Genomic DNA, 25,265 nt, shown 5'->3' with positions numbered 1-25,265 from the left:
TGTTGTTCTTCTGTCTAATTAAACACTTAAGCACCAAAACGAAATTCTTCTTCTTCTAAATATCATTTCAGCACAATGAAAACCCAAATCCCGATTTGTGCTGCTAAGATTGCGAGCCTAAGGTTTCCTAATGATCGTGTAATGATGTGCAATTTGCAGTTAATCTTGACATCGCTGCTGGTTAAATAAGGGGATCTCAGCTGCTGCTGGAGCAGCACTGTTAAGGTTACTTCTTTTATGGGACAGGATTATTGAGCTGCCTCTGACATGTAGTTTGTTTCCTGCTCTCCTGCCAGACCTGCTGCCGAGCTTCATGTATGTTAGTATTAGCAAACTGCCATTCTCATTCCAGACAAGAGCCGATGGGCTAACCTAACAAGCATTCTCCCACAGGAGCACATCTGTTGTCAGATTAGTCGAGCTCTGGTCATGGGTTATCAATCAAAGTGGTGAATTATATTACAAACTGAAATTCATTCATCACTTACATGAGCTGATTAAATGATTTACCAGAACAGATGTAGGCAGGAGCGATGGAGAGGTGCCGAAAGACAAGGAGAACGTTAACGAGAGGACGTATTCAGCTCCAACGGCCAAACAGAAGCGACTGAGGGCAATGAAAACTGAGAAAAATGAGTTCCGTCGGCTTTGACAAAAGCACGGCTGGCTCACAATCTAGCTGCATTTCACTCAGCAGCAGTGTCGTTTGATGGGTTTATAACTTTTGAAGGTCTCATTGTACTTGATATGATATGAAATCTAAGCACCAGCCTTAATATTTGACTTTTAAAAAGGTACAGGAGTGGGTGATGACCAAGACTTTTAGTGGTGTGCAGACGTGATTATCACTGAAAACCAGTTGGCGCCGGCTGAGGCCCTGCAAACAAGGCCAAACACGAGCACCTCGGGGAGAGCAGCAAAGGTTAAACTGAAGAGCACAAATTGGGATGATACTCGGTGATGACACAGACAATGAACACAGCTACCTTTGCACAGTTGTCCTCGTTAGTAAAGGGTTTTCTTAACCTTGGATAATAAGCTGGGCTCATGCGATTAGTCTCTTTTGTCTTTAAATTATGAGAATAACAAGTAATCATGATGCTACTGCCAGACAAGAGTAGCCTCCAAGAAACAGACAGCCACTGCAGATAGGTCGCCTTGGCAACAGGTCAGCTGTTTGCAGCCCAACACACACACACACACACACACACACACACACACACACACACACACACACATATTTGTCCTGCAAGCACACAGCGTAAAGTTGCACAAGCACGAGTTGAGAGACGCAGCGAGTGACAGATGTGGCACAAGCAAGGCGGCGGAGTTTACAAGTTGTCGAGTCAACATGGCACAGATCTGTGTTATGATGCTGATAGTCATGTGTCACAGTACAAACTGCTTTCTGTCAACTGGCATCAGAGGCGAGACAAATGGAGAATCAGATGATAAGAAGAGGAAGCTGGTGGATATTCCTTAGGCTGCCTTGCAGGAAATGGGCTGTGAAGTTAACTGAATCAAAATGAAACCCCTCTTTTATCTTCAATTTTTTTTGGAATAATGTTCTTTTGTTAACACTAAACGCTGATCTAAGGGACAGTTGGATCAGAAAACACACATGTTGAAACAAACGCGAAGACGCCGTCTGTATTTGAAGTGAAAACTGTGACACAGATGAAATATGAAATCCCATATCCAGCATTTCAGCCTGTTTGGGAGGGCTTTGTCACGCCTCTTTATGATCCAGGAACGAGTGGGGAGATGAGCGGCACACAGCAGTCCCTAGTGGGGTGTTAGAGTAATTGCTTGTTTCACCTATCCCCAGAGGATATCACAAAGTGGGCTGCAGACAGCTCAGTAAAAACCTGCACAACAGCATCTCCACCTTCTGCCTCACACACACCGCCATCCTCTGCCTGTTCGTCTCTGGTAAAGGGAGCGGGCGGGGAAATACCACTGCCTGAAAGCCTTTAGTGTGTGGCTCTCTGGGGGGTCAGCCTCTGGAAACAGAGATTGACATCACGTTATTGGGAAATATGGCGAATGAAAAGGTTGTTTTGCTGTTTTTGCTTTATGGCTGGATTGAAGAAGTTCATAATCTTATATCAGTTTTAGTCATTGGTGGGGATATGGGGTCGTACATTAGGGATGCTAATTGATAAGATTTCATTATAGGTTCCTCTTATGGATCCCATTCTTTATCGATTCCTGATATATTGTTAGGTGGAAAAAGACTACATACGTGAAAGGCTAAGTAACTTTCTGTGATACATGATACAGCGTGTATATTGCTAGGAACCGGTTCTTACTGGGACATAGATGTGAGATGAAGATCTTTAACTTTCCGCATGGACATTTCTGGAAAAGTGACGTGAAACTCTTATTTTGGAGGAGAAACTGACCGTTTCAGAGGGTGAAAAGTTGCAGAACTGGATAGTAAGAGAAAAATAATGTGTTTTTATGAACATTAATAGGATGTAAATAATATAAATAAAAACATGAACCAGAAAATGAGCTTAATATCTCCTCTTTAATGTCCGACAAATGTTTCACCACTGCCACGGTCTTGTTAAGTCTATGTGGCGTGGGCTGGACTTATGCATGTGTATGACACAATAAATAAGGAATTTGAGAATACATAAGGTTTTGTGTTCCCTGTGGACGCCAGTTTTTACACGCCTACCCCTTTTCATAGGTTGTTCTGCATTCTCAGCCATTAGTCAATGTCCTTGTGCTTATGCACTGCAATATGGTATAATCATGAGTCAAAGAAGTAACTTCCATTTGCACATCCTGCTCATCCATCATCTCTCTGCCTCGTGTGTATCACTAGGCTTTCCTACCATACGCCACATTGTCCAGACACTAATGGAAATGCAGTAATGTATGCAACATCATGTGTGTGTCTTTGGATGCTAGTTTTCAAATCACTCATCGCTCATCCATTGATCTTTGTGCACATGCATCAAGGGCTCATTGTCTCCATCTGTGTTTGGAGCATCTCATTTGGGTTGGTGTGCACGGAGATGAAGGGGCGGGGCAGCCGTACAGAGAGATGCGTGGGTTTGTGTAGTGATGTAGTGATGTAGTGTAGGTGAACGGGGAAGAGCAGCCAGTTGGCACTAAAGAGGAGGAGTAGATTAACAAGCTGTCACTGCCAACACAACACAGCGCCCACTGCAGCAAACAAAAACAGGCCCGGTGTAACAAACAACAGCCGAGTAAGCGTACGCTCTGTTCCACCCACTGAGGGTTGTCCAGGCTTGGACAAGTTCAATAAAAAAAGGAATAGTGCTGAGAAAAAATGAAATCTATACGTGCAACAAAAGAGGTTTTTGCTGTAAGTTGCAGTTTTGTTTGATGAAAGTTAGAAAAACAGCAGCAAAGTTTCTGTCACCTTCCAGACTAACCTCGACGTCTCAGCTCACTCGCAAACAGCTTACCCCAGCAGGACGAGGATTAGCGAATGTTGCTAGCACCACAGCAGTCAAAATCAATCAAACCACGAAAAGAGAGAGAAGTTCACATGTATCCTGGGGCACTTTGGTTACTTTGCTTTGTTTTTGACTTTAGTAATGTCAAGAAATCAGCACAAACATTCAGCACTGACTTCCCCCATGGTTGATTAAACCTTTAAAGCGTTCAAACATCAAAACATGTTTGATCAAAAATAACTAAGGCACCGTTTTAAACCTCTAAACGATCAAAACTCTCTCCCACAATGTTCCTGCTAGTCTATTTTTAGTTACATGGAACATTAGTGTGATGGGATCAATAGCTGCGGGGCTTTGATGCAGGCATGCTAACATTTCCTAGTCAGTGATACTCAGAGCACCAAGTAACATTTATCCCAGTTAAAATGGCATTTATGATGAGTCCTCGGGGCGGTCTGAATGTTTTCCTTCAATCTTCAGGCCTAATGTTGCTAATCACATCCATAGGAAAGCTGCTTCTCCTGATACTGGCTATCACGCCTTTGAAGCAAAAGCAGGACTCCTGCTGGGGCCCATAGCTAATTTACCAAGTGAGAATACGGCACAATTTAGAAACAAACATCAAGAAATGTCTTTATTAGTGATTGTTCCTCCCCTTTCTTCTTGCCACCTGCTGGCTGAATGCAACTGAAATGTGACAATTGTTAAGTGTTCTGCCCCAGAGCACTTGGCAGAGCCAATCCAGTACCACTAGTACTGACTCACAACTAGCTGAGAGACAGAGAGAGATTGAGATTGACAGAGAGGGAGACTGAGAGACAAAGGCAGCTACTGGAATAGAGAGGCTAAGAATAGAGGTGGATGACACTGAAAGCCACAGACGGAGCTGGGAATACAGAAGCTGGCAGAAAGAGGTTGGTGAAGAGGAGTAAATTGATGGATAAGATGTGTGTTGAGAACCAGATTAAAACTTTAGGAAGAGCAAGTAGAAAGTGGGACAGGAGGATGTTTGGACGCAGGACAATGGGGTTGTGAGGGAAAGAAACTCAAAGAGGTAGTTGGTTCTGTTTGAAGTGGGGTTGTTAGTTTGTTTGTGTTATTGTGTGAATTTGGTGAATCCAAACTAAATAAAGTCACACAAACAAATGAACCTTTTGAGGCAGCAGTAAACAAAGTCTTCTTCAATGGAGTCTGCTGGCTTTGGCGAGAGTAAAGATCAGTTCCCCGTCGAATAGGGATTCCTCACTGCAAGGTGAAGCGATCAAAATATTCTAAATATAGCGTACACTAGGTTTAGGTGGGCCTTTCTTTTAGGAATCTAAAATACGCTCTGCCGTTTTCCCATCCACAGCAGTACGTCGCTTAGGGTCTGTGCCCTTACTGCTGCCTGCTTCTGCAAACTGGGGGCAAGCCGACCGCCATCTACTGAAAGTAATACACCGACTACGGATAAGTACCTCACACCACCCCACTTCAAACAATCCAAACTATCTCTTTAAAGAAAGAGTGGGTATTGGGACCAGGGGCCAGATGAGCGATGTGAGAAGAGGGAGCAGAGAGGAGGAAGTCGGGGTGTGCAAGGTGTCCTCCAAATCCATTTGTCACCAAGACACTCATTAGTGATTTTGAGTGGGCGTCTGGGTATAAATAGGCTTTGGAGCGTGTGTTTGACAGGAGGGAGTCTAGGTTTTGATGGCAGGACATTAATCTCACCAGAGTGCTCCCTTAAGACAGAAGGATCCCCCGAAAACAAGAGCAATATTAGATCAGTCAGCAAACCCTCATTACAGCCTGTGAATCTGTCATAACCTTGAGTTCTCCTTTGAAAAACATGTCTGTTCTTAACTTTTAAAAAGCGAATCCATTCCGTCTTAGCATCCCCGCTTCTTCTTGGCCGCCTTCTCACTTCCTCTCAGAGTTCTGACTGTGGAGCTTTTCATGCTTCACTAGACGCTTTTGAGAGATTTCCAATTTTTTGCTTAAAAGCTTGTCAGTCACTCAAGGCATGTTCTCCAACATCTTTGTGTCTCTCGTGCGTGTATCTCTTTCTCACAGCCCCTTAAAATGCAACACTCTCAACGCCTTTAATTAAATGCTAACCGCTCTCATCTCCCGCTACCATCTGGTGATTTTCTGTTTCTGACCTGACGCTCACCCTCTGGCCAGTTGGCGCAGATGTGCACAAATGCTCCATTTTCTCCGTCTGTAGACCTCGAGCTACAGCTTTGCCCTCATGTCATCACCACTTCCTGCCAAACACAAAGTATTTCAAGCTCCATAAATCCAGTCTACCTAAGCATCAGCACGGATCCTCCAAAACTTATGTCACCCAGCTGCCCCTCCTGCCGACCTCAGCGTGGCCCTTTGGCCCCGCTGTGGATCATCGGAACATAAAGCTGTCGCTGAGCGAGTGAAGGAAGGAGGCTCAGAGCCACGGCTCAATTATGACCTGAAGCCATCGGACAACAGCTGCTTTAAAGTGCTGGATCTTTACTAATGACTGGTTTAATGATTCTGTGTGGTCACCACAGTCCTCACTGCTCCCTAATCCAGTGATATCTGATTCCCCCTGCTACATGACATAATCCATACAGACATAAACAATTATAATTTAAAAATTAAAACACTGTGACCAAAATATTTATGGGATGTGCAACCATTGAGAGTAACTTGCTGCAGAGTTGCTAAAGATCTGTGATACTTAAAGCGGCTACAATCGATATTTGTGTTATAACGATGTGAAAACTACAGGACAGGTCGGGCGTGTAGTGATGAAGCCATCACGACGTCTTTATGTGTTCTCTCTGATCTTTAGAAAGAGCTTACACATAAATAATTGATACTACAACTGCGCCTCATATTTCATGAATAACATTATTGAGATTGTTAAAAAAAACTGGTTCTTTTTTATTGAATTAATACAAAATTAACATTAAAATATTGTATTTCTGAGGTTTCAAAGTCTTCTGTTGGTTTGTGTGTTTTGCTGGATGAAAGTCGTACTTAGTTTTAATTATTGAGGCTATCATATTGGATTATTTTGGAGGTTAAAGGTTTTAGCTAAACACATCATCTAAATTCCAATAAATCCCTGTTCAAGAAAGGTTGGTTGAGTGAAAGAGTGAAAGAGAAAGCCTGTCCTTCCTAATGGGACTTTGTGTGAGGCTGTTTGTAAGAACAGCATGTGTTGCAGCTGAAGAAACACTATTTTTAAGAAAACTGCCATTGCTAATATAGCCAGAACACTTGTGAGAACAGATCCCCACTGAGAGCTAATGCCAGAGGTTGACTGTTCGTGTCGTGCCAATGTGACTGCGCAGGAATAGAATCTATATCAAAGTGGAAACATCACTTTGAGGGTAAGATAGAGCTCTCAGAAATACTGCCACATCCCTTTATCGTCTCCTCTCCTCCTTCTCTCTCTTCACGACCAATTTCACCCTCACATCTCGCTTGTCTTCTTCATGGTAGTGACAAACGGTGCATATCCTGAGTTTCGAGTTTAACCCGTGCTTCAAGAGAAACGAGGCCGAGCAAAGATGCATCTCTTAAAGTGAATCCTCGCTTGTTACCGATCAACATTATACTGACTTAGTTATTTAAACAGGATGTGTTGAGAAGTCAGTCAGAAAGTTAAGCGTTTATCAAAGTGTTGGTCGGATCAAACAAGTAATCTGAAGATCACATTAACTAATAATGACAGGAATAGTAAGATACAGCGCTACAGTCCACATTTACTGTAGGATGAAACGAGGTAAGTCAGGCAGTAGTAAAGAGGGATAGTAAGGAAAGCTTCCTCCTTCACACACACCTACATATTGACTATGATCCATCACAGAGAGCAGACGTGCTTTCCACAAATCCCAGAAAGTGTCATCTGCTCACTTTTGATCTCCCACCGCTTATTCTCTGGCTGTCTTGAATCATTTAAACTCATTTTATGAAGAACATTGTGTAGGTGTGTTAAGAAGAGGTGGATGTAGAACAATAATTTACTGTATGCAGGGAGACTTCGTCTCGTTTTTAATCTCTGAAGCCTCTGTGAGTGTGTGTGTTTTTAGATGGTCTGACTCTGTGAACCCTGCACACCCCTGGCATTGATCCTAAATGCAAACACAGGCATGTGCACACACACACACACACACACACACACACACACACACACACACACACACACACACACACACGTTAACTCCCTATTCAGTGATGCGATCGAACTGAGGGCATGATGAATAAATAATGGTTTAAGCTCTGGAGATTCACTTGACTAATTAACGGGGGGGAAAGATTCTTCTAGAGAAGCAACAATACAAGAGAGCAAGAGAAGGCCAAGCAGTAAATCAAGGGGCACTGCACAGGCTTCATACACGCCTACATACGCACGCTTGATATGTGTACACACGCAGATGCACACACTGCACACGAGCGCATCCTAATTTGCGATTCAGTGCTGTGAAGGGAAAGACAAAAGAGGGGAGGAGAGGTGTTGGCCTCTATTGACTCAAAACACTCCCAACATACAGGCAAACACAAAAGCAGCCGTACACACACCCATTACTGTCACACCGCTGTGTCGGAGTGTGAAGGCGGTGTGTTAGCATCTCACCACAGCCAGTACGAGGTTATCTTGAATGAATATCTAGCGAGAGAAATCTCAGTAGCTTTGTCAGCATCGTGGTCACCCGACAACACACACACACACATACACACATGCTCTCACTAAGGTAATTAGAGTGGCATAATTATGAAGAATAACCAGTATAGCTGGCCCAGCTGTCCTGCTAACATCATCCAACTAGTTCCCCCAGATCATACACTGTCACTAAATACGAGCTGACTGCAGAGGGACAGGGAAATGAAGATAGTTGGAATGGGGAGAGGGGACACTCACTGACTGAGGGCTTTTATTTTGCCACGCTCACATCTCCTTGGAAACATACGATACAACGTATAGCAGGCGCCCTCGTGGAGAAGCTAAAGAGTGAATCCAAATAAACTTCAATAACGTCAAAAACATTTTCGCTCTCGCAAACATGCAAATATGAATCAGCTTGGCAGCAGGAGAAGCAACAATAGAAATCAAGTGAACTCAAAGTGACTGGCTACAAATGGCTTAAAAAGTCCCAAAGGGCGAACAGGAAGCCATGACAGAGTTTGTGAAGAAGCTTGTCACGACTGAGGCAGCAGCAGCAGCAGCAGCAGCAGCAGCAGCAGCAGCAGCAGCAGCAGCAGCAGCAGCAGCTTGAGTCCTGGAGGAGCCAGCGAGCTCCACAGCCTTTGAACATACAGGAGGAAGGCAGACGCAGACAGCAGAGCTACGTGACTCTAATGACAACAACCACAATCACACAAAACACACAAAACATCCAGAGAGTCCCTCAATGCTGCAGGTTATAGAGATTAAATACCACCAGCATCCACGCAAATGCAGCAACTAAAAGGAGGCCTTAAAAACAAAGTGAGAGGGGAAGAGGAGATGCAAACAAACAGGACTGGGACATACGAGGGGACCAATCCAAGCGCAGACCTGAGGGTTCCCCAGCAATCTCCATCCGCGCTCCTTTTAGCTCTTAATCCCTCACTCTCTTTTATCGTCTAGGTCACTCCATCCCTCCACCCATCTCCTCATTCATCCCCAGCAGACACCACCTCACTGGGACACTGGCTTAGGCGGAATATTGTTTTTTAAAAAATCAAAGAGAGGGAAGGCAGGGAGGGACGAAAGAGGTGGGAGAGAGGAGGAGTATGGGAAGAAACACAGCGAGGGAGACAGATACAGAAAGCACGAGAGTGAGTGAGCTGCCAGTTCTGAACATCGTCTCTTTTCTCTCGTCCTGATTGTGTGTCCTGGCTGTCTGTCTCACTCGACTCGCTCTCTCTCCATTTCCCTCATTATGTCCATCTGAGTGGTCATGCAAAGCTAGCAGGGAAGCAGGAGAAAACATGGCTCGCTGTGGCCTTAAAACACCTTGCAGACTAGCCACCTCCTGCAGACCTGCGTACACGGGTTGTGTGCTGGAGGCCATGGACTGAACAGGAGTGTATGACTGTCCTGTCAGCCAACCAGAGCAGCCGATTACTGACGATCCACTGGCTCGTCCCATTTCATCCTTCTCTCCTGTCACCCCGGCAACACCTCCGCTCCCCTGCCTGCTTTCCCTGTCCTCCCCTCCTCCATCTGCCTCCACCTCTCCCTCCCTCCCTTCTCTCAACGTAACCTGAGAAAGTCTTTCAATTTAATTTCATCCAGCTACGAAATCCATACCAGCAGAGCTAACTCCATGTAGCCCACAGGAATAGTAAAGATTGTCAATCTCTGCATCTTGATCCGCTCTAATAAAAAGAGCCCCTTCAAAGCAGTGTGTGTACACACACACACACACACACACACACACACACACACACACACACGGGCCCCAGGGTGCTTCCTCGCTCGGATAAAGATAGCCAATCAGAGGAGAGGTGCGGTAATTAACACCAGTGGGCTTAGGTCCACTCAGCAAATCTCAGAAACTGCAATGACCCAACAACCACGGTGCTCCACGGTGACGTTTTGCTACTATAATACATATTCATGAATATTGGAACATTATGAAATATTAACGGGCAAGTGTGGGAACATATACAAGGAATTCAAACTGTTTTATTCATATTTTAAATATTGTAATATCTGTACAAGATGCAAAATCTCTTGCAAAAAATATTTAAATTAATGTTTAATGCAATTAATTATATTCTACTGTTACACATTTGAAAAAACACGTCATTAACTACATTTTGAATCGTTAATTCTGACAAAATAATGATCACACGGAAGTAATTAAATCAAATGACAGATTCCATGTTCACGTTGATGCCTGATGAACATGTGGAAGACGTTCCCTTCATCATAACCATTTGCAAAGCAGATATTTTAAATCCTGCATCGTTTACCTCGCTTCTACGAGCTTGCAGTCTTCTTAACTGACGCATTACTTTGCATATTATCGCCCCCGTGTTTCCTGCCTGCACGTGCGCAACAAGCATGGACCCACTCGTTACTCCACAGCGCCGCTAGTGGTCAAGAACTAACTTAAAGAGGAGAGGATGCCAGCTGCAAGTTCATGAACAAATGATAAGAGGAATGGCTCCAAACTTCTAAGAACTCCCTGTCCCTCCTCTGAACAATTACAGCACATTTTTTTCCACCGTCATCAAAAAAAAGCCTGTCATTAGCTGAGTGTGTGTGTGTGTGTGTGTGTGTGTGTGTGTGTGTGTGTGTGTGTGTGTGTGTGTGTGTGTGTGCCTGTGAGACAAAGGATGACACCCACAGATATCTCACCCTATGCAGAGATGCACCTGCTGAGCGGAGCAAGGTTAACAATGGCCACATATGGCTTGACAACTGCTGAACATGCAGTTTCACTCCCCACAGAGTTCACACACATGCAGACAAACACAAGCACCTATTAACTATTAACTCCGTGCACATGTGTGTGTGTGTGTGTGTGTGTGTGTGTGTGTGTGTGTGTGTGTGTGCACACGTGTGGATGCGTGACACACAGGAAGCGTGATGTTAAGCTAACGCAGTGAGCTAATGCCTCGCAAGGACAAATAAACAACAAGAAAACAAAACAGCCTATTGAAAAACAACCCTCTACCCACCAAGCAATTTAGCACCTACAAATACATACAGATGAGATATTAATGCTTACTACGTCCTCTTTGACCTTTTAATTATTCTGATTTGTGTACAGAGCAAGTTGCCGTAATCATCTCTGCAGGTTTACTTAATGTTCCAGCAGAGAGGGAATTACGATTCAGTGAGCAGATAGGATAACATTTCCTTCTTTTTGTGTACTCGAAATAATCCACCGTGAGTGCGTGGGGCTGTTTGTATGCGTGCCCGCGTGGTTGCCGTAAATCATCTGAGATTTATTAGCTGAGTTACCACAAGTCAAACCCTCTGACGCACAATTATGCTCCATCAGCAAATAAATGATTTGGCCATTACAGGCCATAATTGGTTATGGAACAAAGGGTACAATATATTGTCCGTCTCTTTGCAGCTGTTTAACATCCTGTCATGGTCTTAGCTGCTTGTATTACCAGAGTTCTCTACTTGCCCTCTGTTTGCCCCCTCTTCCTATTCCCCACTTCCTCCTCTCCTTCCTCTGAGCATTTCCCCGGAGATGACCACTTCTCCTTCTTCCCCTTTATCTTCAGAGCGAGGCATCTGGAAAACAGGCTCTGTCTCCGCCTCTCTCTATCACATTCAATCATCCCGATGTTTATTCAGCTCTCCGCCCTTTCCACGGTCCCTCCACCTCCCTTTCTCCCCCCCTTCTGTCCCACCCGCCTCCATCTCCACGCTGACTGTCTCATCTCTAAACTACAGCATCGCTTATCACAGTCCTGCATCTTTCCATTCCCATCTCTCGATTGTTTTCTTCCCCTCCATCCCGCCTCTGCTTGAAGCCGTTTCCTCTTACATTTCCTCTCTGCCTCAAAGTTTTTTCGTCCTGGAAGATGCTGTTCCCTTAGTATTGTCAGAAGATGGAGGCTGCATAGGTGAGCATTCTCCCCCCTGAAGCTTTACTTCCATTATACATGATGTAGTAACGCCTGAGGGCATCTATAGTATGTACACGTCTACAGGACTGTAGCTGTAGGTGCTGGCGACTCAGGGACAGAAAGAACAGAAGAAAAGCTCCTTGATGGCTCACTTTAATAGATTAACACACAGACCTGAGATCATTCTACACTGGGTTTGTTTGTTCAAATCTGAATCTGAGGGAAAACGCCCTTTTAACTGGTCTGCTTTGCACAATTGCTGGTGTATACCAACAGAAAGCAACAAGCACTTTTCTGACGCCAGGCAGTCGGCGTTCAGGTCGCAGGTCCAGGTGAGCACGGCTGAACAGGTGCGACCATCTATACAGAGACACAAAGAAGTGCTCATCTTTGTGTGCCCGCACAGGGTTTGCTAGTTAATCTATGCTCTCACATCAGGTGTTTCATCTCTTTTCTAACAATGCAAGTAGGAGTGGGTGGTGTGAATAACAAATGTTGTGTGGTGTGCAAAATGATTAATAAAACAAAATGTTCTAAATAAATAACAATGTTGAAATTGAGAAGTTTGGAGTCATTTATTTAAACGTTTTTTATAACCTAGCCATGTGCAAATGTGCACATTCTTTTCTTCTGACTGTACACAGACTGAACCACAGTTCAGCGTGAAACATCTCGTTCCAGAGGACCTGGGTTTGTTAAGAGTGAAGGCGGCGTCAGTAGGCCGGTCGAAGAGGAGATGAAAGACGCATCGGGAGAGGGTGAATGGTGTCTAGCTAAGGGCTAAGCAGCAGTAGAATCGCTCCCACGCTGCAGCTAATTAACGCTGCCTCGCTCCGGTTCAGCAACCTCGGTGCTACTGACTTCAACTGGGGCATCCTGAGATGAGGAAGACAGGGCGAGAGAGAAAGACTGTAATGACAACGCAGCAAAAACAAGCGGCCAGATCTGATTTGGCTACTTCACGTAAACAGTCCCACACAGAGATACAGAGTTGGTGGACGAGGGATAAAGCCAGTATCTCTTTGTGAGGAGGAGGCCGAGGAAGGAGCACCTGTCTCATTATACCCAGGCTTGGCCACACAGGACAACTCTCTGCCCCGCAGGGCAGAGCGACGTCGCAGATAAGAAAAAGCAAGAAGAAAACGTTGAGCCGATAAGAACTGGTCTTAGAAAACGCAGACGCTGACAAAATGGAAGAAAAGCTTGTCAGAAGTGCAAGTGGAAAGAGAGCTAGGAGAGCCAAGAGAGAGAGAGAGAGAGGATGGATGGATTTGCTGAATCCATGGCTACAAGCTAATACTGACGCTAACAGTAATAGATAGGCAGAGCTGTCCAGGTGGCCTCGTTTAAGGACATTTGAGTATTGTTCAGATAATCTCTCTGACACACTGTGGCGTCATATAATAACAGACTTCCACCTTTGTGTTGTAGTACCCTCTCAGAATACTTCACCTTCGTGCTACATCCATCTCTGGGTGAGCTGACATGGAGTGAAGACAGGGCACGATGTCAGAGGAAACTAAATGTTTTTCCTTCCTTTGAATCTCAGCCTGAGGCAGACCATCAGTGACCCTGAACAACGTTCACTGAGACTTTCCACAAACACTAAACTATCCACACACACAAAGCAGCATTATTGTTGCCTTGGGTATTGCCCTTTACACTCTGATATACACTACAAGACTTCCCTATGTCAGCACTAACGTCTTTTGCTTCTGGTCTCCCATTCTCTCAATGACTTTGTCTTTATTCTATATTTGACGTTAATCTGTGTTTTATCTCTTCCCATCCCTAACAGCATCTAGGTTGTGTATCCTCCCTCCCTTCCCTCGTCTCCGAGGATCCCTCAGAGGTGTTGTTGACTGTACTGTGGTCCACACTGCAGTAATCCAATGTTATTGGGGGGCTATAACTCAGTTTTATGTGATCAGGAGCCCCACAGGCTCGACTGCTGCTCCTTGTGACAAACGACCCAAGTCAGACGTGGCATCAATGAGTCAGGCACACTGAGAGGCTGTGATGAGACAAAGTTTGGTTTTTTTAAACCCTTTGTATTTCTGCTTTTTTTCCAGGCTGGGTGTTGAATGTGCGTCAGTCAGTGTTTGTCGCTGTGTGGGTGAGTTTCTCCATCAGTGAGAGAGTTGGCTGCAGAGCAACATTAACATTAAATGTGGTCAGTCCGCCAGGAATCCAAAACAGACAGCAGAGCCATGTTGGGATTCTAGCTTCTTTTTTTTTAATTGCAACAATGTAAGAACGCAAGTGAGTGCTGTCTGTTTGTTCTGCTCTCGCAGTGGGAAATTCCCGACAGCTTTTCCTCTCACTTCACTGAGGGCTTTTGCAGCAGACATTAGAACGCTGCTTGTCATGCACGCTATTGTAAGCCAACGGCATCAGGCCTTGGTATTTGTTTATTAGCATAGCCTAGCATCATGAACCACTCCCTAAGATGCAAGCAAACAGCAGCTGCTGGAAGATTTAGATAAATGCAATGTGCTAATACACTTCGTAAACAAACAAAGCACATTATTTGATCATAGATGCATCATTCATCCTCCATTTGTATGTGGAAGTAGGGCAGCCTTAGATTGTCCCTGTTTACTTCAGTTTGTCATTTTAAAAGAAGCTGCGAGTCTGAAAGAGTCTCCAGGAAAAGACTAAAGACATGTCATGATGTTCTGCAGCAGAGACAATAATCCTACACCGACACACAAAACTAAATCCGTATGCTACATACTGTACTTTATATGATCAAGGCTTATTGATTTCTTTTCAAATGAACCCTTTTCCTGTCTTCACACAAGCAAAATGTATTCATTTAGTTTGCTATTGCTGTAAGAAGGTCCTCCTGCAACTTTGAATATGCAGGAACTATCCCACTAATAGAGTGAAGAAGGGGGAGAAAATACAAATGAGCTGCTGATTATGCACCCGCTAAAACAAACTGTTCAACTAAAGAGTGTTTGCACTGCAAATGGTATTTTAAAAATGTAATTTCCACAGAGTTTTGTATTTTAAACTGTAAAACAAACACTAATACATTCCTGGATGCTATTCTTTGAATCACAATGAGCAATGAATATGCTGTGTAAAGAAAGAGTAACCCTATATACCCCTTAGAAAAGTCCACCGATGTTACAGAGGCTTCCAAATATAGACAGAGCTTTACATTAATCATGTTGCTGTACTACGTCAGCAGTTCTGTGAAGCTGCCCTCTCAAGGTCTATCCATCAATCCTTCGTCCCTGATGACCTCCCAGTTCTATGACGAGCAAGAGGGCAGTCTTCATCCTTCAAACACCCCACTAACTGCTTAAAGAGGCGATGGTCGCCCATATAGAGCCATCATTGTGTGTTCTCCAACCATGACAGCTTCTGTATGCAGTTTACACAGAGAGAGTTGAGTCAACCATATGTGTCACAAATCCTGCACAAAAGCCCAAAAGTGTATTAATTATGTAGATTGTGTTGCACAAAAGGACTAAAAACACTTCACATACAAATTAGCATCAATGAGTTTTGGGGAGAAAGAAATGGAGCGCAGTGTTCTGTGACGTCCTAAGCAGCTGTTTAAAGATTGTTAGATAGTGCGCCCATGGGCCCCTGGCGCCGTGGACAAATTAGTATTCAGCACTGGATATCACAAAGACTCAGTGAGGTCTGAAGGAGATCCGAAGGGAGTAGGCCGGCGCTTTCATCGGGAAGCCGGACAGGACTGTGTGACATATCGATCGGCTATTGGCTACGCAGTACTGCACTGTGGGCTCCATCACCGTCACGGCTACAGTCTGTCACTCCCACTTTTCAGCTGTTAATTTGTGGTAGTCTGGATCTTAACATTCTGCCCTACACTCTGGCAGCCATCACATTCACGAGAGGACCACTACATCAAACCGCTGCTATGACGACAGGAATTTTAACTATACTCGTGGGGTGCGAGAGGTGGGGGGGGGGGAGCTCAAATCCACACTAATGCTTTTGTGCATGAATGTGTTTGTACCTTCACTTGCTTCTCCGTACTGTACGTCTGAAAACTGTTTTACCTTCAATCGACCTCTCCCTCTCTTATAGAACGTCACACTCGAACACATCCATCATTGCTTTAGCCTACACCCTGATATTGATGTGCTGCATTATTGTATTAATATTTCCAGAGCGCTTGCTATTTAAGAGGCTTTACGGCTTCAGCAAGCAGCTTTTTAACTGTTCGACTCAACCTTATCAGTGCAAATCCAGACGTCCTTGTAAGGAAGAAGAAGAAAAAAAAGCGACGTTCTGCTGACAATAAGGCAGCAGTTTAACACATCGTAAAAAGTGACGTTTCAGTTCAGTCTTTGTCCGCACAGATGTTGACTTGGATAATCTGTGAGAAAACGACTGTATCACTTATGAAGCCACTAATTGGCTATTAAATTGGCTGCGGTTAGAGACATCCGTATCAAACAGCAAGTTAAAATATCAGCAGTAATGAGCCGTCGTATCTGCGGAAATGTAGAATACTACACGAGAGAGGCTATCACAGGGAGAGGGGAACGGAGCTGGTGAAACAGGCAGAAATACTGAGAAGCATAAAACTCAACCACTACTTTTCTACTTTATATGAAAACATTTCTCATCCTGTTCCGTCTGCGAGGACAGAAATGTGTGTTTTATGGAGGGGGATTGGAGGGTTTATGTTCTGCTCTCCATGCCCAACGGGCCCAGCCCCGGGCCTACTGGGGGCCCTTGATGAAAATTAATTTGGGCTCTTCATTCCTGGCTCTGTGTCAGCCATCAAAACACCCACAACAGTGTACCTACAAAGTGTGAGTCAGTGTTGACTGCAGGTGGGCTGCAACATATTTTCCTATTAACAAAAATACATTCAAATCAGATAACTGAAACGAATAAAGTGTTTTCTCTCAATCACAGCGGACTACAAACTTCATCCATGTCATATCTTTCTATTCAGGCGGTCCTCCCCAACAGCCTCAGATGCTTCAGCAAATGCCCGAAACGATATCTTTCAACATTAGTAACCGTTTTGGAAGCCGAACATAAATGTTGTCCTGTCTGTAGGGCACATCGACGTACTACCTGTTCTGTCATTTCATTTGGAGGACATCTAATTAAAGACATCAAACACCGATACTGTCCAAGATCACTGGATCGATATCGGGGGAGGGAAAGTAATCCGATACAAACCATTAGCCTAAACTATCTGTCAACAACTGTTATTGAGGTATTGGCTGCAATGAGAGTCGAGTTATATACAGTATTTAACTCCTTTGTTATTCTAATTGCTGTGTGGGAAAAGTTTAGATAAAAAGAAGCAGTGTTGCATAATTGAGACATGTTGTGGTCTATGTATTTTTCGGCGATTAGAATATTTGTTTCACAGTTTGAGAAGATGGCTAGGTTAAACAAAGTGCATCAGTACAAATGTATTATTAACAGCTTGTTTGAGCAAGAGACTGATATATGGAGAGAGAGAATCTGTGCGTCTGTCTGTCTGTGTGTGTGTCTGTGGACTGGCAGGTCAGGTCTGCTGTTATAAGCCATGAGTGTGGGCAGGAGAGTCTGTCTCTTGAGCCGGTGGCAGGCTGTGAGTACGGCCATCTGGGAGAAGAATCTGCACAGCCTCCCTGCAGCAGCAGCAGCATCAGCAGCATCAGCAGCATCAGCAGCAGCAGAGTGAGCCTTGCAATTAAGACCTCACAAAAAGTTTTTTAGATTTCCAGTGATAGTTTTTCTCCGTAACAAAAATGGGCTAAATCCAAAACACAACGATCTTCCACTGGAGAAATGATGTGTCTTTTCCACTGCAGCCTTTACAGTGCCCTCTGAAGGCTTCAAAGAGCCAGAGAAAGATGTTCTGCATGGGAGACCTTAGAGCTTCACCCAATCTGTGTTGCACTGCCATGGATTCAGCAGGCAAGTGGGACTTGCAAGAATAAAAGCACAATGTTATTACTACTGCTGTCAAATTGCGTACTTGTTACGGCTGCCTTGTCATAGAAAGCTACTGAGAACTATTTCATAATTAAAGGTTCCCAGAGGAGCCATGTTTTTATGTGTGGGTGCCCGTTTAGTTTGCTCTTGTGCATGTGCACATACACAGTCCAGCCAATGTCTTCACACTATTCCAGTGATCAAAGAAGTGACTGCGCCACACAAAGGCAGACTGCACAAACACAACCACATGCACGGTTTTCTCTGAAGAGTTTTTGGCTCTCAGATCTGTTGTCTCCCTGGGGATTTCTACAGCTACTGTCTCAGCTACAGATAAGTTAATTTACAGTGATCAGCCTTTTGATCTTTAAGTGTCATGAAAGTGAACATATACACGACTGAAGCCTATCATCCTGTTATTCCTCAACAGTAAAGCAAACTCCCCTGTGAACAGGTGGGTACAGAACAAGTAGGCTAATCCTGGCCGCTGTCAAGGGAGATGTGTGGATGTATTACTTTAAGCCTGACAGGTCCACAAGGAACTCCCAGACTTTACCGTAAACCCTGCTTTCAGCATCAGCCTAGCCCTAGAATCAAGGTAATCATTTGCACGCCTTAAACCTGACGGCCCATAGTGAATCTGTGCAGGGATATAAATAGTGTTTAACTTGCACAATGAATACCACGTTACTGGTCCAAACTGAAAGAGCAAAGACGATTACCATTAGTCATTCATTCTGTTTGAAACCCTCTGGAGATGAAATCCTTTGTACCTAGACATTAGCCATCATTTAGAGACGATGACAATTGTGACTCACTCGCACTGAATCCCTATAAAACCAGAATAAGGTTGCACAAAGGTCATATTTTCTTAACTCACTAAAACCTCTAGCTGCTTTCATCGTCCTTTGACCATCAGACTCTCAGCGAGCCGCATTTAATGGACTTTCAATCAAATGCTGCCATCTATCCTGGTTAATCCTTCTCTCTGGTGCTGAGATTCCTCGTCTGTCTCCATAAACCCCATTGGTCTCCATGGGACTCTGATATTCAGTCAGGTGAACGAGCCTATCAGGGTTCAGCAAACAGGAGATGTGATCAGCGGGTTGCTGCAGAGAAGCTATTGCCGCCATGGAGCTGACACCTAAGAGATTCATGCATGTGATAGGGGCATCCTCAGGAATATGGAAGTACACAACAACAGTGTGTGTGTGTGTGTGTGTGTATGTGAGAGTGTGTGTTTTCACCTGGAATACTAAAGCAGGTATAATCAACTCTCAATTCTTCAGGTCAAAGGAAAAGCTTGACATTTGCTTTCTTTGTGTCTTCCATCTGACTGCACATCAGTGTCACTGGCAGAACAAATTAGGGAGCATGCAGAGGAGTGTTATTAATGACTGAGCGAGGGAAATAGAGGCGGGGGGTAAAAAAGCGAGATATTTACCATGGTTGAAAAGAAAGGGAGAAGGAATCCAAAGCAGGATTTGAAAATGTGAAAGCGACAGATTTGAGAAATTCAAAAAGGCGAGGCTGGGGGACTGAGCACGACCTCTGTCATGTGTTGACAGTCTGAGAAATAGAGTGGGGGTGCGTGCCCTTGTCATCTCTACATCACGATGATGACAGCCCGTGTAGTGAACCACAGAATGACTACGAGTCAAGGCTATTAAAGTGAGAATCGGACAAATGAGAGCCTGCACTTGCTAAACCCTAAGAAGACTCGTTTCCAACAGCCCAACAAGAAAGAAAACCAAGACATCACAGACGCAGCGCCTTACAGACGCAGCGCCTTACAGACGCAGCGCCTTACAGACTCTCCTGACTCAGCTCTTATTAGGCAGTGTTGGGGAAGACACTTTGAAAGCTTCACGAGCTACCCACTACTTCAAGTTAAACTACAGCAAAGCTACCCAAGGGAGGAATGTAGTTTGGAAAACTAAAGCTACTTAGAAAAAGTAGCTCAAAGCACAAAAATATCAAACTTACAATGTGCATGTTATACAGAATTATAACAAAATATAATACAAACAAAAGTCACACGCCAGCAAAAATTTGAATTTGTGCAGAAAATGGCTATTTATGGGGAACAAAAGGGACCGGGCTTGTCAAAGGGGCTTCAATGACAGTAGAGAAGCAATGCTAAAATACAAATACATTATAATTCCTTTCCTTTTATGGCCCCAAAAGTGTTTGTAGTTGCTGTGGTTACATACATTACCAAAGAAAAAGGTAATGTTTGGTAAAGCCAAAAGTAATTTAACCACATATAGTTGAACTACCAGCTAGCTATTGCAAAATGTGCAACATTTAGTTCAGTACTCCACAACACTGTTATCATGTGCGCACGTCTGCATCTACTTTCAGGGATGCGTGAATGTGTCAAAGGGAAAAAGGATCAGACACCCATGGGAGGAACGTCCAATCCTGTCGCCCTGCCAGAGGGAGAACAGGAGGAGAGTACTCTGTCCTCTTCCTCTCAATCAACCCCTCCTCTCCACCCTCACAGCACTTTCCAGCTCTTGGCCTTTCCCTTGTTTTGTGTCTGAGTGGTGATAATGGCAGGCTGTCCGTCACGCGAGGTCTGACCCAGATTCTCTCGGTGAGAAGAAAGACGGTGAGTGAGGTGATGGGAATATCTCAGCCCTTCAGCCATGGGCTCCGTCTTCCCCAATCATAAGCGCTCGCCTCCTAGACGAGGTTCAGCATGAAGCGGCAAAGCCAAGGGCGCAGTCTAGCCAGTGTTTTCAGCCTGTGCACCACCTGCAGGGGGAAACTTTGACTGGAGTGCGATGCAAACCAGCAGCAACCAGCTCATTAAGCCAGTCAGCCAGGGTTAGGGTGCTGATTTATTCATGGCCAGCTCCACGGAATAAAGGCCAGTGAGACATAGTTAACTGGTTCGCTGGTGTGTGCCAGGCAAAGCCCACTGAACTTTGTAGTCCGCAGTCAAATGTGATCCTGGATCAAAAATGCCAACCTCTGTGCCAATCAGAGAGGATCCCCCGTGCGCCTGCCTTCACCTTGCTGCATAGATACGGTTACCAGGGAAGGCAAGAAGGAGCAGAGAGCGCGGCGCTGAGAGAAGGCAGTAGGGGAGGGAGGATGGGTGGAGACATGGGTGGGACACAGAGAAAGAAAATCTGCCAAATAATAAATAAGATAATAAAAGAAATCACAATTATTTTTTATATTTCATAGATTTACGGTTTAGAATCATCCCTTACTGCAAAATCATCATCGTGTCAACAGAGAATAAATCAACGTAAGAAGCTAAAGATGCTTTTAATGACTTTGGATGTTGACCAAAGTCCTGAAGAGGCTATGAATATCTGCACCTGGCAATCCATCCAAGACTGAAATTACAGTGAAATCCCACTCTTAAAAGAACATGTTTCCCTCTCTAATATCCATTTTACTTTGCTGTGAAAACATCTCCATCAAACATCTGCATTTACTGGCCAAAAACTCAATTTAGATTTTTTTTAACAAAGTTGCATTTGGATCTGTGAAAACGCACGCAGGTGGCCGACACACAAACATAAAACATCGAAGGAAAATGAATCCCAATTACAAAATGCAGCTGCAAAGACAAGTGTCATGTAGAATACCAAACACAAGTAGATTTCATCCAGGTCTGATCTAAACTTCACTAAAACAGAGTCCCAGCAAAGAACTGACGGCCCTCCATCTGGAAGAAAGATCCGCTGTCGGGTTGGGGCAAGACGACGAGATTGGTTGCACACGGTAACAATATTCAATTATGCAACGCCTGTTATGCTTCACCCCGTGTTTACCACTCATACACTTTACTTGTTGGGCCGCCCAGATATATTTACCACCCTGTAGGCTTTATTTGTTAAATGTTTTTATCTTTGTATCCGTCTGAGAGAACGACGGCATCCGTGATCGATTAACTAGAAGCTTGTTCTTACATAACATTCATATTATGCTGGTTGTTTCCATCCACTGTGGCATACAGCATTGTATTTATGAGCCATTACCAAGCACCCATCACTATAAACAGCAGAATGTATTTAACAGCAAGTGTAAAGTGCTTTTGTTCACTTCTTTAAAAAAGAGGATGGTATTACTTTTCCATTTGTCCTTTAAACTGAGCAATAATAGGTTTTTATGATGGAGAACATGAGCTACAGTACGATCATTCAATGCAGGAGAAGGTCTCTCTCTCTCTCTCTCTCTCTCTCTCTGTTTGAATGCTCTCTGCCACGAAGGTACAGCCTCTCTCTGTGTCCTTCACATGTCCTTGGGTGACAGTGCGACTGCAGCGTGCTTCACAGTTTCTGTGGGAGGTATCTCTGGGATCCCAGTGTGTGGGAGAGGACTTCTGCCTGGCTGCCCATCTATCTGTCGCTTATCTCAATCATGCACACTCCTGCCATCCCTCCTACTGTCTCCCAATCTTTCTCTCCCTCTCCCTCCCTCCCTCCCTCCCTCCCTCTCTCTGCTGTCACACGCAGCACAATATCACTCTTTCATTTAGCTCTGCCCCGCTTTGTTTTGTTTTTTCGAACAAAAAGGGACATTTTTCATTCTGTCACCCAGATGATGACTGACAGGAAATTGAGGCATTTGTTGTCTTAATTCCTTTCAAATCTTTAAACAAAATGAATTGTGGCTGCATGGAGAACAGACCACCTCTACATCTGCCGCCATGACACTGCTTTGTCATGGAAATGAAGGTTTTAACATCACCGTTAAAAACACTGTCATCTAAGTGGCGGGCAGGTTAATGTGAGAAGATCTGCTTCCACTCTCAGGGTATCCCTCTCACACCAACCTTTTCATTAATATATCATTAATTATAAAAGATCTAAGGTTGTTGATGCAAGTTGCCAAAAGTGCAGGACAGAATTCTGCTGCTCAAATCATCAAGGCTGATAATCATGATTAATAATCGTCATAATCACCATCACACACACACACTTTTTCCATCACAGCCCATAGCTGCAGAGAATTTCTCCTGATTGAGAGTGCTTTAGTGGCAGAACTAATTAACAGCGTTTGATTGTCTTGCCACAGAGGTGGAAGTCATTACCATCACATTTCCCTGTGTTTGCAGAATATAGTGGTGAAATATCGAGCAGATGTTCGCAGTGGGAACGCACTGTGGGTGAGCCTAATTCACATCTGTATTACGATCATGTTGAAAAAAGTGTGACCTCAACGCTGGAGTCGATCAAAAAGAAGCAGAGAGAGGAAGTGAGTCTTATCATGCATTTCCTTCCTGCCTGCTTGCTTGTGACAGTTATCACATGTATTGTTATGAGTGAAAGGAGATACAATAGTTGCCTTACAAATCGATCCTCATTTTTCTACCAGATATCTGTTTCCATTCACTTGCATTTCATATTTTGAAAAGGGACTGAGCTGGATAATTAGCCTCCCCGCCGATACAATCCTGGCCTGTGATAGGGAGGAGGCGGACAGTGACTATGAAAGGGAAAGGAGGAAAACAGAGTTGCACATCTCTTTCTCATTCCATCTCTGATGATCAATCACAGCTTCAGATTTCTATAACCTCTCTTCCACTCGGCCCTACTCAAAATATTCCTGTAGACATCAAATGAGCTCCATTGCGCACACATACACACACACACACACAAGCTGCCAGAGCATAAAAGACCATAGCAATTTGCACACACACAGAGAGTAATGACAAAGACAGAGAGGGGTATGGATGCAGGAGCAAAGAGAATCTCAAAGCAAAAACAGTTTCACAGGCTGTGTGAACTGTTCTCTCAGGCTCCACTTGGCAGACAAAGTAGGCCTACATGATTTATGAGAGGCAACAAAGCTTGCCAGTTGTTTGTTTTAGATAAATGCTACACAAAGCAAAAACTAACAACTCTGATGATGGCAAACAAAGAAAGCTGAAAGTTTTTGGCCCCAAAAAAAGAAAAAAGTTCCCCCTGAACTCTACATTGTCATTTTGGGAGCGCTTCAAAGTTCAAACCTGGAGGCTGTGCAAACCTTGGCGCAGATACTGTTACTTCTGTAACGGTGCAATAGATTTAAAAAAGGTAGCTTTTGAAAAGAAGTGATTGCCGTTGAATTGAAGCGGGATGGATCCCTGCTTACCTCCTGCAGCAGGGTCCCTGTGTCCTAGCACCAACACCTGGCCGACCGCACGTCCATCGGACAAGAACACCTGGTAGTCCTCACCAAACATCCCATCCCCCTGCACTCCCAGCAAACACCCTCGATCCATCCGCTCAGCCTGCGCAGCTTTACTCAGCTCAAACCCTCTACAGCCAACTGAGTGCATGCAAGTACTGCAGTGTGATGTACTCTACTGTATTGATACTGTACAACACTATTCTCCCACGGTGACATCATGCCTCGATGATTACGTTTATAAGAGATACTAAAGTTAGAGGATAGACAAGGCCAGATTACACAGTGAACACACACAATAACAGAGCTCCACTAACAGCACCTCTCGCTCCTGGTTTCTTCTTCACAAACACAAACACACACACACACACACACACACGCTACTATATATTCTTTCAACATCTGCGCTCTTCATCGGCACCATGCTTATTCACAGAATTGGAGAGGAGCACTCGGGGCTGCAGAAGCACTTCCCTTCTCCTTTCCTCTGCGCACTCTCTCTCCCTCTCTCTCTCTCTCTCTCTCTCCCTTGATCTCCCTCTTTCCATCGTTCTTTTTCTCCATCTGAAAGGTTTCTGTGAAAGGCCTGAGATGAAAGGCTGCCCTCAATGGGAGCGTGATTGCAGAGACAGCGCTGGCGGCCCAAGGTGCTACCCGAATTGCTCACTCAGAGCCGCTCCGCCCTACAAAGATGCGCACTGCCATTGTCCACAGTTTGAGCATGTGCAACATCAGAAAGATGCTCAGTCTCATTCTTGCACAGATTTATATTCCGGCAGCGTGCAGACAGTATCTGTACCCAGGAAATCACATAAATATGAACGTCATGTCATATGGAGATGATGTAATGTGCAATGACGCACACTGGAGAAACACAATGAGATACATAACAACCACGGACAGTCAAATGTAGACACACCTACTGAATAATAGCTGGTGCTTTCTGTGTCAGCATGTCACACAAACACACAGTCAAGCATGCACACACACGTACCCACAGTCAAGCATGCACACACACGTACCCACAGTCAAGCATGCACATACACACACACACACACGTACCCACAGTCAAGCATGCACACACACACACGTACCCACAGTCAAGCATGCACATACACACACGTACCCACAGTCAAGCATGCACACACACGTACCCACAGTCAAGCATGCACACACACATACCCACAGTCAAGCATGCACACACACACA

General features: G+C 44.5%; 1 protein-coding gene across 1 annotated transcript in view; it reads right to left on the bottom strand.

The window, feature by feature from the left end:
• srcin1a (SRC kinase signaling inhibitor 1a) overlaps positions 1–24,106 on the bottom strand; it is a 73,895-nt gene extending 49,789 nt beyond the window's left edge. Inside the window, 1 exon segment of the mRNA XM_029437575.1 lies at positions 24,021–24,106. The gene's annotated coding sequence lies outside the window, so the exon portion shown is untranslated.
• Positions 24,107–25,265: the final 1,159 nt, after the last annotated feature.

The sequence above is a fragment of the Cottoperca gobio genome, chromosome 8, assembly GCF_900634415.1.
Source record: "Cottoperca gobio chromosome 8, fCotGob3.1, whole genome shotgun sequence".
NCBI classification, from domain to species: Eukaryota; Metazoa; Chordata; class Actinopteri; order Perciformes; family Bovichtidae; genus Cottoperca; species Cottoperca gobio.
This window is presented reverse-complemented; position numbering and strand designations above follow the sequence as displayed.